The sequence below is a fragment of the Anguilla rostrata genome, chromosome 2, assembly GCF_018555375.3.
Source record: "Anguilla rostrata isolate EN2019 chromosome 2, ASM1855537v3, whole genome shotgun sequence".
NCBI lineage: Eukaryota > Metazoa > Chordata > Actinopteri > Anguilliformes > Anguillidae > Anguilla > Anguilla rostrata.
The window spans coordinates 48525057-48538727 of NC_057934.1; the positions used below are offsets into that span (position 1 = coordinate 48525057).

Consider the following 13671-nt stretch of genomic DNA (forward strand, 5'->3'; position numbering starts at 1 on the left):
GCCAAATTCAGGATGCCCCATCTTGCCAAGGCAAGGAGAAACAATTCCCCACTGAAAGTGAGACTGTAAAGACCACCACATCAGCAACTCCTTAATTTGATGAGAGAAGGGAAACGGCAAAATCTTAGCAAATGCTGCAAAGTTAAATTAAATTGCCACCTGTGGACTTAAATATATTTAAAATAATAATACAAGTTAATTTGGGCAATTTTCATATCCTTCCAATCTGTCCCTGAGTCTTAGCCTAAATGGTAGTACAGTAATGACAAGTTATCTTCATGTACATGTACATCTTCAGCAGTTCTATCACAGAACAGCCAAACAGATTCCTAAGGGAAATTACATTGCACTTTGTATAATTTATTGATTATTCACACTCTCTGCTTAATTTTCTTTTAGCATCTCTCAGATATCCAAACCATCAAATGTTAATGACTTTTCATATTTTTTCCATTTTGGTATGTTGAAAGTTAAACTGCTATTTGTTTCCACAGATTCTGCTTCACACAGGACATGTTTTATGTCTTACTGAAGCTTTGTGTCATATAAAATCCTAGCATGATGTGAAAGCTTGTTTACTTACATTAAATGAAACCAGACGGGTAAATACAAATGGCATTCAAAATGATATATTACATTGCAAATTAGCACTCAACTTATTCAAATGACACCTTACCACAGTGGGTGGAAACCTCTCATGTTCAAAAATATATTACATCGATATATGTGTATCCACTGGATATTATAGTAGGATTTTTACAAATTTTATGGAACAGAACCAGACGTCTTGAGCTCTTTCACTGTAATGAACAGATTTCCATGGTTACATTTCTATTTGAAAGGGGAAACTAATTACAACTAAATCAAGCAAGAAAAATATATCATTTTTACTTGCCATTAACACATTAATATCTTATAATTAGAGTGGTGTCATGTTAAATTATATTCATATTTTCATAATAAAGAAAATAGGTTCACAGTGAAATAGAACAGATATATAGTAATAAGAACATTTTACAAAAAGAAAACAACGCTAATGATAAGAGGAAGGGTAAATAAAAGAACACAGGGCACTGAACATCCTTGGCAGACCTCAGCACTGGCTTTTTAAGAAAGTGAGGCTGGGCTGAAATAAGCTCGGCTCGACATGGTTTTGCAAGGGTCCAGGTTAATTGGTTCTTGTTCTAGTAGTCATTTAAATGATTCTGAACTTCTTCTATTAATGGTAATGGCTCACTCGCGGGGGCCCCCTTCTCGCCTGCTGCCCGAGCCAGATAGATTGTGCCCATTAATCTTTGTGTTCTTTTCGCCTCCAGACAACATTAGAGAGAATAAGAAAGGTGTTATGGGTGCTTTAGTGTTTCTCCCTCGCCCGTGTGTGTGTGTGTGTGTGTGTGTAGCCATGTCTGCAGGAGAGTGAAGCGGACCCAGCGTGATGGAATGCGGTGAGAGGCTGCTGAGATATTGCCACTCTGAGCCTCGCCGCACTGCCAGCCACCTCCGCTGCGCCATGCCACCGGGCAAAGGTTCCATTAATCAACCCCTCAGATCTATTCTTTATGATGTTTTTGACATTTTACAAGCAATTTTTCATTTTTTATTACCCCAAAGGAAAACAAAAAAAGGAGAATTAAGGGTTCCCTCGCTCTTCTGTTCATATAGGGCAAAGGCTGCCATTTGCATAGACTTTTTCTCACCTCATGAAAATCTCTATCCAGTGATATTTACTATACATGAAACAATAATTATCACAGAAAACAAACTAAAAAAATTTGAAATAACTATTTTAATACTATTTAAATAACATGCCAAGTATTCAAATGAAAAACAGCCAATATATTTAGGCAAGTGAGTACTTCAAGGCCTTGTGCTGTGATAAAGTCTAGATAAACTCTTGATATCACAGTGAGAATGGAAATGGTATCTTTTTTCATAGTCAATATTTGGCTCATTCATTTCTCATGAAAGCCAATGAGCACTTATTGTGCATAGTATTCATTCATTTAAAAATAGAATGATTTGTCTTGTTGAATTATAGACAAATTGAAGACCTTAATAAAACCAGTCTTTCACACAGGAACAGTATGCGATTCTACTGTTGGAACATCACAGGGATGAGGACAGAGAAATAATGTTATGCTGTAACCTGTAATGGAGCCTCTGAACACAGACTGCTGTTGAACATTCAAATTAGACTATATGAAATCAAAATCATTTTGTTGTGAAAATATATTAACTGTGGTGAAACACACTGCATTTCATTAAAAAAAACAAACTGGAACAAACAAACTTTATGGAAAGACAACACCTGACAAATTACTGATTCCTTAACTCTCTGATGGCAGTGGCTGCTTGTTCTTAAATCCTCTAGTGCCATCTGATGGAGCAGAGAGGCAGTTAGGATTACACTCAGAGTAGAGAGGCAGTTAAGATTACACCTCACTCTCTCTCATATCAATGCAAAAGCATAAGGTAATGGTGAAGAGTGCACAGTGCAGCAATTCTGTAGTTTTTTTTCATAAATGTGTAGTTGTACCAAGGAAGACTAGTGTTAGAAACAAGTAATGCTCAAAATCATTTAAGAATGTGACCTGATTGTAAAAATGTATTTTTTACACCACTGAAAATAATTATCCCTGCTTCCATACTGATACTATTCATAAGACAGAGAAATACACATGGGTCTTTATATGATGGTCAAACCGAAACTCACTCTGTGAGAATAAAACACCAATCCCAAATAGAATTGGAATTTCTGAACTGGGGGAACCCTCTTTTAATTGCGCAATAAGAATGTGTTAAAGAGTAAATGTCATCTTTCTGTGTGTAGAACAGTAGCCTCCCTCCTTTGTTAAATTTAATCCCAGAAAATCTTTAAAATGTATTTTTTTAATCATAATAATTTCTGTTCTTTGTTTATAACAAAAAGAGAGCTTAGATAAATATGATAGCATTTTCATCTCCATATATCATAGTCAAATTGAATAATATATCTGTTCTAAAATGTCTGGTGTTATGCCAGTCCAAAACATTTATTTTATCAAAACTGATAATCTTACTTAGGATGAATGTTTTCCCCTCTGGCATTTCAAGTTGTACTGATCTCACAACTGATTTGATTGATGATTCCCAGTACCAAGAATGTACTCAGACATCAAACTCCAAGGGATCAGAAATCAGGCAAGATAATAACATTATATTAACTGGGGTTAAATAATGAATGTTGTTATATTATTTTCAAATTTGGATCATACATTTCTCATGAAAGTCAATAAGCACTCACTGTGTACAGTATATTGATTTTAAAAAGAAGGATTTTGCAAGAAGTTCATACATTTCAGGCCTATAAATCTTATAAAACCAATCTTTCACACAATGACTATGGAATAGGCATGGGATTCTGCCATTGGACCAGGAGTTTATATGAGTACAATATGTCCATATGTACACAGTAAGACTTAATTTAATACTGAACGTTTTGCAGTGTACACGCAGAAATCTGTGAACATAAAAATGTATTCATTCTTTTGTTTAATGTTGTTGCAAGATGTCAGGTTTTCATTAAGTGTGGGCTGAACAGAAGGAGGACCTCCTCTGAATATCTCACATTAAAATATAAAAATGAAGCATATACTTGGAAGGAATCAGACAACAGAATAACACTGCATACAGTGAAGATATGAGGTGGCTGCCACAGTACCAGAGGAATGCAGCTTTGTTGCAAGACTAGTGCTAGGGCCTTGCCTGCGTGTGCTAAGAGGTGGGAAAAGCTCCAATAGGAGATGCATAGAGCTCTGGAATGGAGGCCAGTAATTGTGTTGCCCAAGGGACTTCCTACATTTGACAGGAAGCTCAGAATCTGAGGGGGCATAATGGCCCAGCGTCCCAGGGGAAAACACACGTTTCATGTCCCAAAAGCCACTATAAGCCTAACTCATAAACGCAGTGCACTGTCTACAGCGATCTTTCACCACAGCACTGGAAGCACAGTAGGCTGAATCATCAAGGTTTATTGCCCTCAAAGTCAACCTTGCATAGGGACGAGGGAGTAACACAGAGTAAAAAATGCACCAATGGCAGCATTGACCCTGCAGGCCTGCAGCAAGGCTCGCATGCATTCCTGCAAATCTTAAATTGGGCCAACAAGTTAAGCAGATAAACATGTCAGAGCACTGAGGAAAACCCAGCAGTGACCACACTGAGACGACTGGCTGCTCAGCCCCAAGGGGATCTTAGTCAGCTCACAATCATACAAGGGCAAGTCAAAGGAATGTTCGACACCCAAAATTAAGCTGAAGTGCCCAGACAAAATGGTCATGGGCAAAACTATGCATGGATAATGAGCCCTACCTGGGGAACAGCTATCATCAGAAAGAGACAAAACAACAGTCTTAACATGAAGCAAACTAAACATGCAATGCATAAGCTGGACTATAGGCATTGTTAAAATGGGCTCAAAGTCCAATCATCCTGCACCAAGGATGCACTCAACCCATGAGCATGTGTAGCATGACGCTATGCTTATCTGCTGTGATTGCAGCAATCAAAGGGTCATGATCAGAAGACAGATGACCAAGACTGCCCACAGTGCTTTATAGTGACCCTGATCTGTATAATAAAACTGAGAGGGAGCCATAGCATATGATGTGGCAGGAAAATCGGGCAGGCAGCATCTGCTAAAAGCAAAGGCAGTCATAGTCACAGAGCACAGTAGTCTCTGCTTGGAATGCATGGGCATGGGGCAAGGTTAATGCCATCCTTCCTTCTGTAAACAGAAAGTGTACAAAGCTATATGTTTAATTCAGCTGTAAATAATTCTGTTTTCCATTTGTTCAGTACATTATTACTAAAGAGAATATTCTTAACATAATCTGCCAAGCAGTTTCAATTCACAGCTGGAATTATGAAATCAAAAGAAAAGGCATTCCCCTAAAACATCAATACAAAGATCAGCACTCAAATGGAGGATATGACAGAGGTGAAGACTCGATGCAGGCTCTGGTGTGATACAGTAGTACTCATTAATTTGATAATAATATCATTATGTAGTCAGTTTTTTTCAGACCGTTCAAGAGATAATATTGGAGAACCAATACATTTTAGGAACATGATTTCTGAAGGAAAACTGCATAATGTCACTCAAAAAAATGAAAAAAGTAAACAGTTTAAAAAGTTGTCAAAATGAAACAGTGAAAAGAGGAAGAAAATCCATGATTACTGCACTACATCATTATTACCGCTCCCAGAAAACTTCATTTACTACATGAAAGTCAACATTTAAACCTTTGGGTTATTGGAACAACAGCTTGACTGCACCTGTGTAAATAGATTAAATAAGACAGCACACCTATAGGTCAAAATGTCATAACATTACTGGAATTTTGCACTTATCCAGAGTTACTCAGAATGCCAAAACAGATGTTCCTTCCTGGATCATGGTCTTGTTGTGGCAGAAGGGCTTGTGAGGTTTTATGATCATCAGAGCTATGTCATTGGGGACTTATGGTCTGGGGTGAGGCCCCAGACAAACATGATCCAATAGACCTCTACTGTATGGTAAATAAGAATACAACAAAGTTTACCCTGCCCAGGAGCCAGACCTGGGGCTGGTGTCCATAGGCAAGTGCCTGGTGGGTTTGCAGCCCACGTACCATGGCCCCGTGTAGCCTAAAAAGACTATGTGGGATCACCAGGTGTACCCATCAATTCCACAGTTCAGGGCAGGGGTCGGGTGCAATGATTGTTGGGCAAGGTGACTAAGCAGAGTAGACCCGGGTATCGTTTGCTTGGACAGCTGAAACTAGCTCTTGGCACACGGAATGTTACCTCATTGGTGAGGAAAGAGCCAGAGCTGGGGTATGAGGTTGAGAGGTACCGACTAGATATAGTTGCGCTCACCTCTACACACAGTGTTGGCTCTGGAACCAAACTCTTTGATAGGGGTAGTCTTTCTCCAATCTAGGTGTTGTCCAGGGTGAGAGGCAGCAGGTGGGAGTGGGGATACTCATAAGTCCCTGGCTGGTGGCTTAGCTGGAGTTTACTGCAGTGTACAAGGCAGTCACCTCAATGTGACTGTATGGCAGAGAGGAAAACAATGTGTTTATGCACCCAACAGCAGCCTTCTTGGAAAAGCTGAGAGGTGTGCTGGAAAAGGCCCCACCAACTAATTCCATTGTCCTACTGAGATACTTTACTGCTCACGTTGGCAATTGACTGTGAAACTCTGAGAGTTGTGACTGTGAGGAATAGCCTCCCGAATCTGAATCCGAGTGGTGCTATTTTATTATTATTTGTGACGGGTGCTGGAGAAAAGGTCCGCAAGTCGCAAATCTTGAAATCGCACTAGGAGGCAAAAAAGGTTTTTTAATTTTTTTTTAAACTGTTTTCCTTTTTTTTATATTACGAAAGTTAGTGTTGAAGAAGCCACTCAATAGAATAAACAACATTTTTAGGGTCACTAAATACTTATAATTTGTCAGCAAAGTTGGCTTGTTTTAGTGATTCTTACAGCCGGGTTTTGGAGGCGTGATGGGGGTGCAGTTTAATTAGCATGTCTGATTTCGTTGGCTATTGTCACTTTGTTTCAGTCAAGCCACCGCCCATAAATAAAGCTGTGTGGTAGTAGTCTATGTTTGTTTACTCTGTGAGGTTGCTACAATGGCGGATGCTCAATCAGTAGGTGAGAGTATAAGCTTTCTAACGATGTATAACATGTCTAATTTTGCTTTTGGAATAGCGTTTTATAGGTTAGCGTAACCGAACATTTTCTTACCATGGCATTCGCTCTATATATGGTAGCATTAAAAGACGTTGCACCTAACAAAACATTGTCAACGATTTTTCGTAATTCCTTGGAAAATACCATTATTATTGAGGACTTCCGGGCATAGCTAAGCCATGTGTTTGCTGATAGACCTATCTGACATCGTTTTCTGGAGCAAAACAGAAGCGGATAGAACTGTCATTGATTTACTGTCTGTGTCTCCATCTACTGAACATAGATAAGATTTCATCATTGCTATGTAAGTATTACTGCTCAAAATATTTCAGTTATATACGTTATTTTAGAAATTGAGTGTCTTTAAATAGGTTAGTGGTATTATGTAATGTTTAAATTATATCTATGTTTCATCTTAAACCTTCATAAGGGGCTCATATGCTTTACAATGGACAACAAGCATTATATTCCTTTTTGGAGAGATTTTGGATTTGTTTCTGGACCCTTAGCTATTTTAGACCAGTGTTAATAATTTAGACATTTTGGGTAGATTTGGAGATGCTGGGTACACTGCTTAGTTTTTGCTTCATAGATCTTTAGTAGTTCTATATATCCACCTTTAGATTTTATGAACTTGTGGTCAAGAATTTTTGATCCAGGACATGTATACTTTAACCCGCAATCTCACAGTATTTCATTGTGAACTAAAAAAGGAGCAAATTCATTTTAGATTTTTTGCCTTGACCATTGCATTTGTGGCACTTTATTTCTTACAAAATTATGAATATAAAGTAATCTAAACTAGTATTATAAATGGTACAAATGTATTGCTTCATTTAAGACATTTTTCTAGTCTCTGTGGTGTTCACATCTGGAGTTATAAAGCTTTAAATAGGGTAATCCCTAAATGGACAAGGACTTACAGGTACTCTAGCGGGGGAGTGGTTGGGGTGGAGTTAACTAGCTATTGTTCCCACCCATTATCTCCCTGTGAGAAGTGTGAAAAGTTCAAGATCTTTCAAGGGGATTTTCTCTGCTACTTGATTTTAGGAGTACCAACATTCAAATAAGCATATATTCTTCAACTATTTTCAGATTTCAATGTATGACACATCATTTGAAAGTTTATAATCTGCACTTTCATAATCTGTTAAAAACTGAAAAATGACCTTGCCCTACTTGAGGACCAAAACACCAGCACCTGTCACATTTTATTTCTGTTATTATTTATTACCATTTCATTTCTGTGCTGGCTGGTCATGGCTTGTTCATAACAAACACCATGTTTGAACACAAGCATTATATTACATTACAGACATTTAGCAGATGCTCGTTGATAGAGCAACTTACACAACATTTTTACATAGAATTTACATTGCATTCATTTATACCTTTAGGTTACAAGCCCAGTTCCTTACCTATTAGCTACACTGCCACCCCATATAAGTGTATGTTGGAGGATATTCATAAGTGTACATGGTACCAGATCACCTTGGGACAAAGGTCATAGTTTGTAGTTGTTTCATCAGACCTGTGGCCATTTGTTTTGGACACTCGAGTGAAGAGAAGAGCGGAGATGTCAATTAATCACAATCTGTTGGTGAGTTGAATCAGATGCCAGGGGAAGCTGCCAGACTGACTAGGTAGGCTCATGCACATAGTGAGGGTCTGCTGGGAAATCCTGACAGAAGAGTCTGTCCAAAAGGATTTCAACTCCCATCTCTAAGAGAGAGCCTTTTCCATATCCCAAAGGAGGTTGGGGACATGATGTCTGAATGGACTCAAAACCTCTATTGTGGATGTGGCTGCTAGGGGCTGTGGTCAAAAGCTAGGTAGTGCATGTCCTGGCAGCAACCCAAGGACCCATTATTAGACTACAATGATGAAGGCTGTTAAGCTGAAAAAAGTGTTTTGGGCCTGGTTGGCACCGATCACTCCTGATTCAGCAGACAAGTACCAGCAGGCAAAAAAGATTGCAGCTGGTGCAGTTGCGCAAGCAAAAGCCGGGGCATGGGTGGATTATGGAGAGACCATGGAGAAGGACATTCTGTCAGCCCCAAAGTGGTTCTGGAAAACCATTTGGCATCTCAGATGGGGAATGTGGGACACCATGCAGGCTAGTCTTACCAAAGATGGTGAAACACAGACCTCAACTGGGGATATTATCCCAGTAGCAGAAGTCACTGCGGTGGTTGGAAAGATCCTCCATGGCAAAGCACCAGGGGCGTAAGAGATTCATCCAGAAATGTTGAAGGCTCATGACTGACACAAATCCTGACACAATGTTATGTCAAAGTTGGTAACTGTACCTCGAGTGACCAAGGGGGTGGTGTTCCCCATCTTTAAGAAAGGGGACTGGAGGGTGTGTTCCAATGATTGGTGAATCACACTCTTTAGCCTCCTTGGGAAAGTCTATGCCAAGGTGCTGGGAAGAAGGCTATGACAAGAAGTTGAACCCCAGATTCAGGAGGAACAATGCAGGTTTTGTCCAGACCATGGAACAACAGACCAGCTTATTATCCTCTCACAGATATTTGACAGGGCATGGGAATTTTCCTATGTTGACATGTGTTTTGTGGATTTGGAGAATGTATATGACCATGTTCCCCAGGGCATATCGTGGGAGGTCCTGCGGGAGTATGGGGTGCCAAGGTCGCTATTGCAAACTATTCTGTCTCTTTACACTTGGAGTGACATTAAACGTCCAGGGAAAGTGAAATCTGTTCATTCTTTGCTGATGTGTTGTTTTAATCCTTTTTTTTTTTGAATTCACAAATGACCACAAATAAATATTTTAAAATGATTCTTGGGAAAAAAACGTAAAAAAGCATGAGCTGAAATTGCCTTGCTTTCCCTCTAGGCTAAATGGCAGGTTTACAGTGGGCAGGGTTGACTAGGTGTTTGTTACAAAAACCTTACGTCCAGTGAAATCTTTATACATGCAATACGTAAATGATGCTCTTGCCACTTTTTTGCGGGTAAGGCAAGCTAAGTTGAAAATGTCTAAGCAATGCCCTTTCACTGGATATGGAGAAAGCAATACGCGTTTTTCTTATCACAAAGAAACCCTCCAGAAATGGGTTTTTATTTCTAGAGCCCGCAGGCACACACTATTAAAGTAATAGTTAATATTTGCAGTGCCTGTTTTTGCTTGGAACTTGTCACAGAATGCGATGGATCGATAAGTAGGCCAATCGTTAGCTAGCAACAATTAAACAGCGTTATTTGGGTGTAATGTCCAGAGTTTGAGACTGCTACAGAGTCAATGTTAGGGTACATAGCTGTATTACAACATTCTTACACATGAAATGATTTTCAGGTTTAACTACACGATGGTAAAGAGTAGTTTATGTTGCTTTCTTTCATTTTGTCTGGTAGCATAAGGTTATTACTCTAACTGGCTTTAACCTAGCTTGCAATGAGGAACGGTTTATATATGACATGTTTTACGAATATGAATGTTAATGAGTGCAGGACACACACCCACCCTGTCCTTGTCTGCTGAACAGGTCGCAATAATGTAATAGTGTTTAATGGTTATAATTGGGTTAAAAACTTCAAATAAATATTATGAAGACAGTAAATTAGAATATAACTACAATTTGAATCCAGTTTCCTGGACCATTAATAGTGCATAAAATGCATAGCCTCTCTGGTGCATGTATGTTGCGTTATCTTATCAGTCCATCATATCAGGCACATCATTGCGTGCAATGTGGTGTGCAAGATTCGCTGGCTTGTTTAAAAAAACAACAGCTAGCAGCATATCACTTTGTGTTGCTTTAATTTGGTCTCAAATCACCAAATCATGAGACCAAATTAAATCAATAATAAAAAAGCCTAAAAAACTGCAACCTGCGACTCTTTAAATTTAACAGCGACTTAAAAAAGAAGCCCAAAGTCACTTATAATAAGGGGATTTGGCAACATTGATAACAGATAATAAATGCAGGCACCATTCCAGAGGAGATAAGCCTCATCTGATTGGTCAAGTCGAGGACAAAATTGTGCTGGAGGGCAGAAGAATGGATGGAGAGATGAATATAGGGGCTATTCCAACAGAAGGAACTTTCCCAGCAACTAATAAAGGCATAGTGGCAGTTACACAATGGGGTCACACAAGGACACTCAATGAATAATTTCCTGACTTCAAAAGAGAAAGTTTTCTCCCTAGCACTGCATAACTTTCTGGGCTCTTTGACTATCAACTTAGGTTCCACATTGTAGGCCATCAAGCAGCAGGGGGCCTGCATGAGTGTTAGGACGCACGATTGTCTTCCTTAACAACATCAAACATTGCACACAAAATCAACTGCCACAAATGGCTGCGGGTGAGATTTGATGAACTTTTAAGTCATTTTCACCTCCATAACTTGCATTCTTTATGTAGGATGTTTAAGAATAGCAGTTTGTGAAATCGGAGAAAATGAACAAAACCAACAGTATCTAAGAGCAATTCGTTCCAAATATGAATGGTTCGGTTAAAGTTCATGATATGACTTGTGTCAACAGCAAATATTTGTCATTAGTGGTTTACCACTGGTAACCATGATCGATAACTTGTATGCCGCATTCATTTTTCTACAGAGCAACAGCATTAAAGATACAGATTATTTTTTAAAAAACTGCACAGCACTTTCAATTTAAGGTAAAGCAGAGAGCAATATCAAAGAGGTAGAGACTACAGATGGTAATTATATATATATATATGTCAGCAGGACTTGCAAGGTAATTACTCCTCATCAGTAATGTTGCACCTTCTCTTCACTGACGATTGTGATCATGTCAATTGTCATTATTACTTCAATTTCTAGCAACAGAAATGGTTAAATTTACCATAATGATGGCACTTTTCGCCCATGAATATTGTACCCAATTTCAACATGATGATAGTAGCATTGTGAGGCTCCGTAAAGGGTTAGCCTAAACTATGCTGCACTTACAGCTTAGACTAGGATGACCACTGCCGGCTACTCCCGTACACATATATTTTTATATCAATATATCAATATCAAAATCTTAGTAATGCAATTAATAATCTCTTCCCCATGTTTGGCACACTGATGTTTACACAACATGACACCAAACTGACACCATAACCCGAAAAGGTTTGAATTAACTTGGAATCAGTCTAGCGGAGTCGATGTTTTAAGTTAAATACACATTCAGTACTTTCTGAGGAATGAAAAAACATGGGTATACCTAAATAGAACAAGCGGACAACACAATCTTTCCTTCTATACCATCATGCGATCCCTCATTATCTAAAAACAAATGATAGAAAATGCCTCCTGGGTTGGGTCCTATATGTGACAGCTCTAAGAAGCCTCCCTTCTTCATCAAAGTTTAGTCAGTCTTTGAAACTGAGTCAAGAATAAAACAATGCCTTATTCAGCTGATTCTACTTGTATCATTAGTTGGACCCACATCAATAGAATTACAGCTTCTCTAAGCCACATCTGAAGTAAATCTGAAGTAAATGGCCTTGGCCTTGCTGTTGCCCCCAGACTTATTTCTTAGTGAGGGAGTGCTGCCCTCACTGAGATCATGCAGTCTCTTAAGTTGGAGAAAATTAAATATAAATATATATATATATATATATTGCCAGCAAGTTGTATTGAAATACAGAGCAGTCAACACATCCACACCATATTACCATTCAGTTCTCCCTGGTGGGTGCTATAAGTACTCACAATCATCTGTCACTAGCACAGCACACAGAAATTTCTCAGAAGTCAACAGTTTTGCTTATTTTTTAATCTGTCACAGACATAGGCTAAACATTAGGCTAACCAAAATCAACTATTTAAAACTTCACTAAGAAGAAAGACAGCACTGGTGAGCTCAGAAATCACAAAGAGCCTGGTAAACCAAGGAAGACCTCTACAACTGATGACCAAAAATTCACTGTAATGAATAAAAACCCCAAAGACCTGTCCAACACATCAGAAACACTCCTCAGAAGGTAGGTGTGGATGTGACAATTACTGTCTGCAGAAGACTTAACAAATAGAACTACAGAAGCTACCCTGCAAGATGAAAACCACTAGTCGCAAAAACAGGATTGCCCGGTTACCGCTTGCTAAGTACCTAAAAGAACCTGCCGAGTTCTGGAAAGGTCTTGTGGACAGATGACCAAGATTCACTTCTATTAGTGATGGCAACAGCAAAGTGAGGAGGCCAAAAGGAACTGCTCCAGACCCAAAGCACCTACCCCCCTCATCTATGAAAAATGGGGGTGGGGTGTTAGGGTTTGGCCATATATGGCTGCCACAGTGTCTCCATTGGCTTACTTGTCTCCATTTATGATGTAACTGCTGATAGCAGCAGCACAATGGATTCTGAAGTGTACAGTAGCATCTTATCTTATCAAAGGACTTGAAGATGGCAGCAGCATATGCCTCACCAGAAAAGAAACTCAGCACCTGGCAACCTTTTTGGGTCACAGACTTCAAGTAGTCATTGCATGCAAGCGATATGCATTGCATGCAACAAAGTACTAAACATGACTACTTTAATTTAAACAACATGAATATGTCCCAAACACTACAGTGCCCTGAAATGGGAGAGCTATGTTTAAAAACTGCTGTGAAATCAAAGTACATTCTCAATCCTTAGATAAAAGTTGAGAATCTGCACTTTAACCACATGTGAATTGTTTGATTACAAATCTAAAATTTGGGGAGTAGAGCCAAATCAAGAAAAAAAAAATGTCTTTGTCCAAAACATTATGGAGCTACTTGTGTATTTATATAATATCTGCCTGGGGTCAGCACAGCTTGCTCAGATTTATTCTGTGGTTTTGTTCTTGTTTTTGGGGCTGAGAAAAAAAGCCAGTGTTGAGGGGAATGATTTATGTGGTGTCCTGTCATGTTAAGATTGTGAAGTTACTGGATGGTGGGGTGCCTAATGTAGTAGAGGCTAGACATCTCCGAAGTTTGTGCCATGGTCAT

General features: G+C 39.0%; 1 protein-coding gene across 28 annotated transcripts in view; it reads right to left on the bottom strand.

Moving 5' to 3' along the window:
• Positions 1-13671, bottom strand: part of LOC135248276 (RNA binding protein fox-1 homolog 1) — a 648052-nt gene that overhangs the window by 311102 nt on the left and 323279 nt on the right. The window lies entirely within an intron of this gene.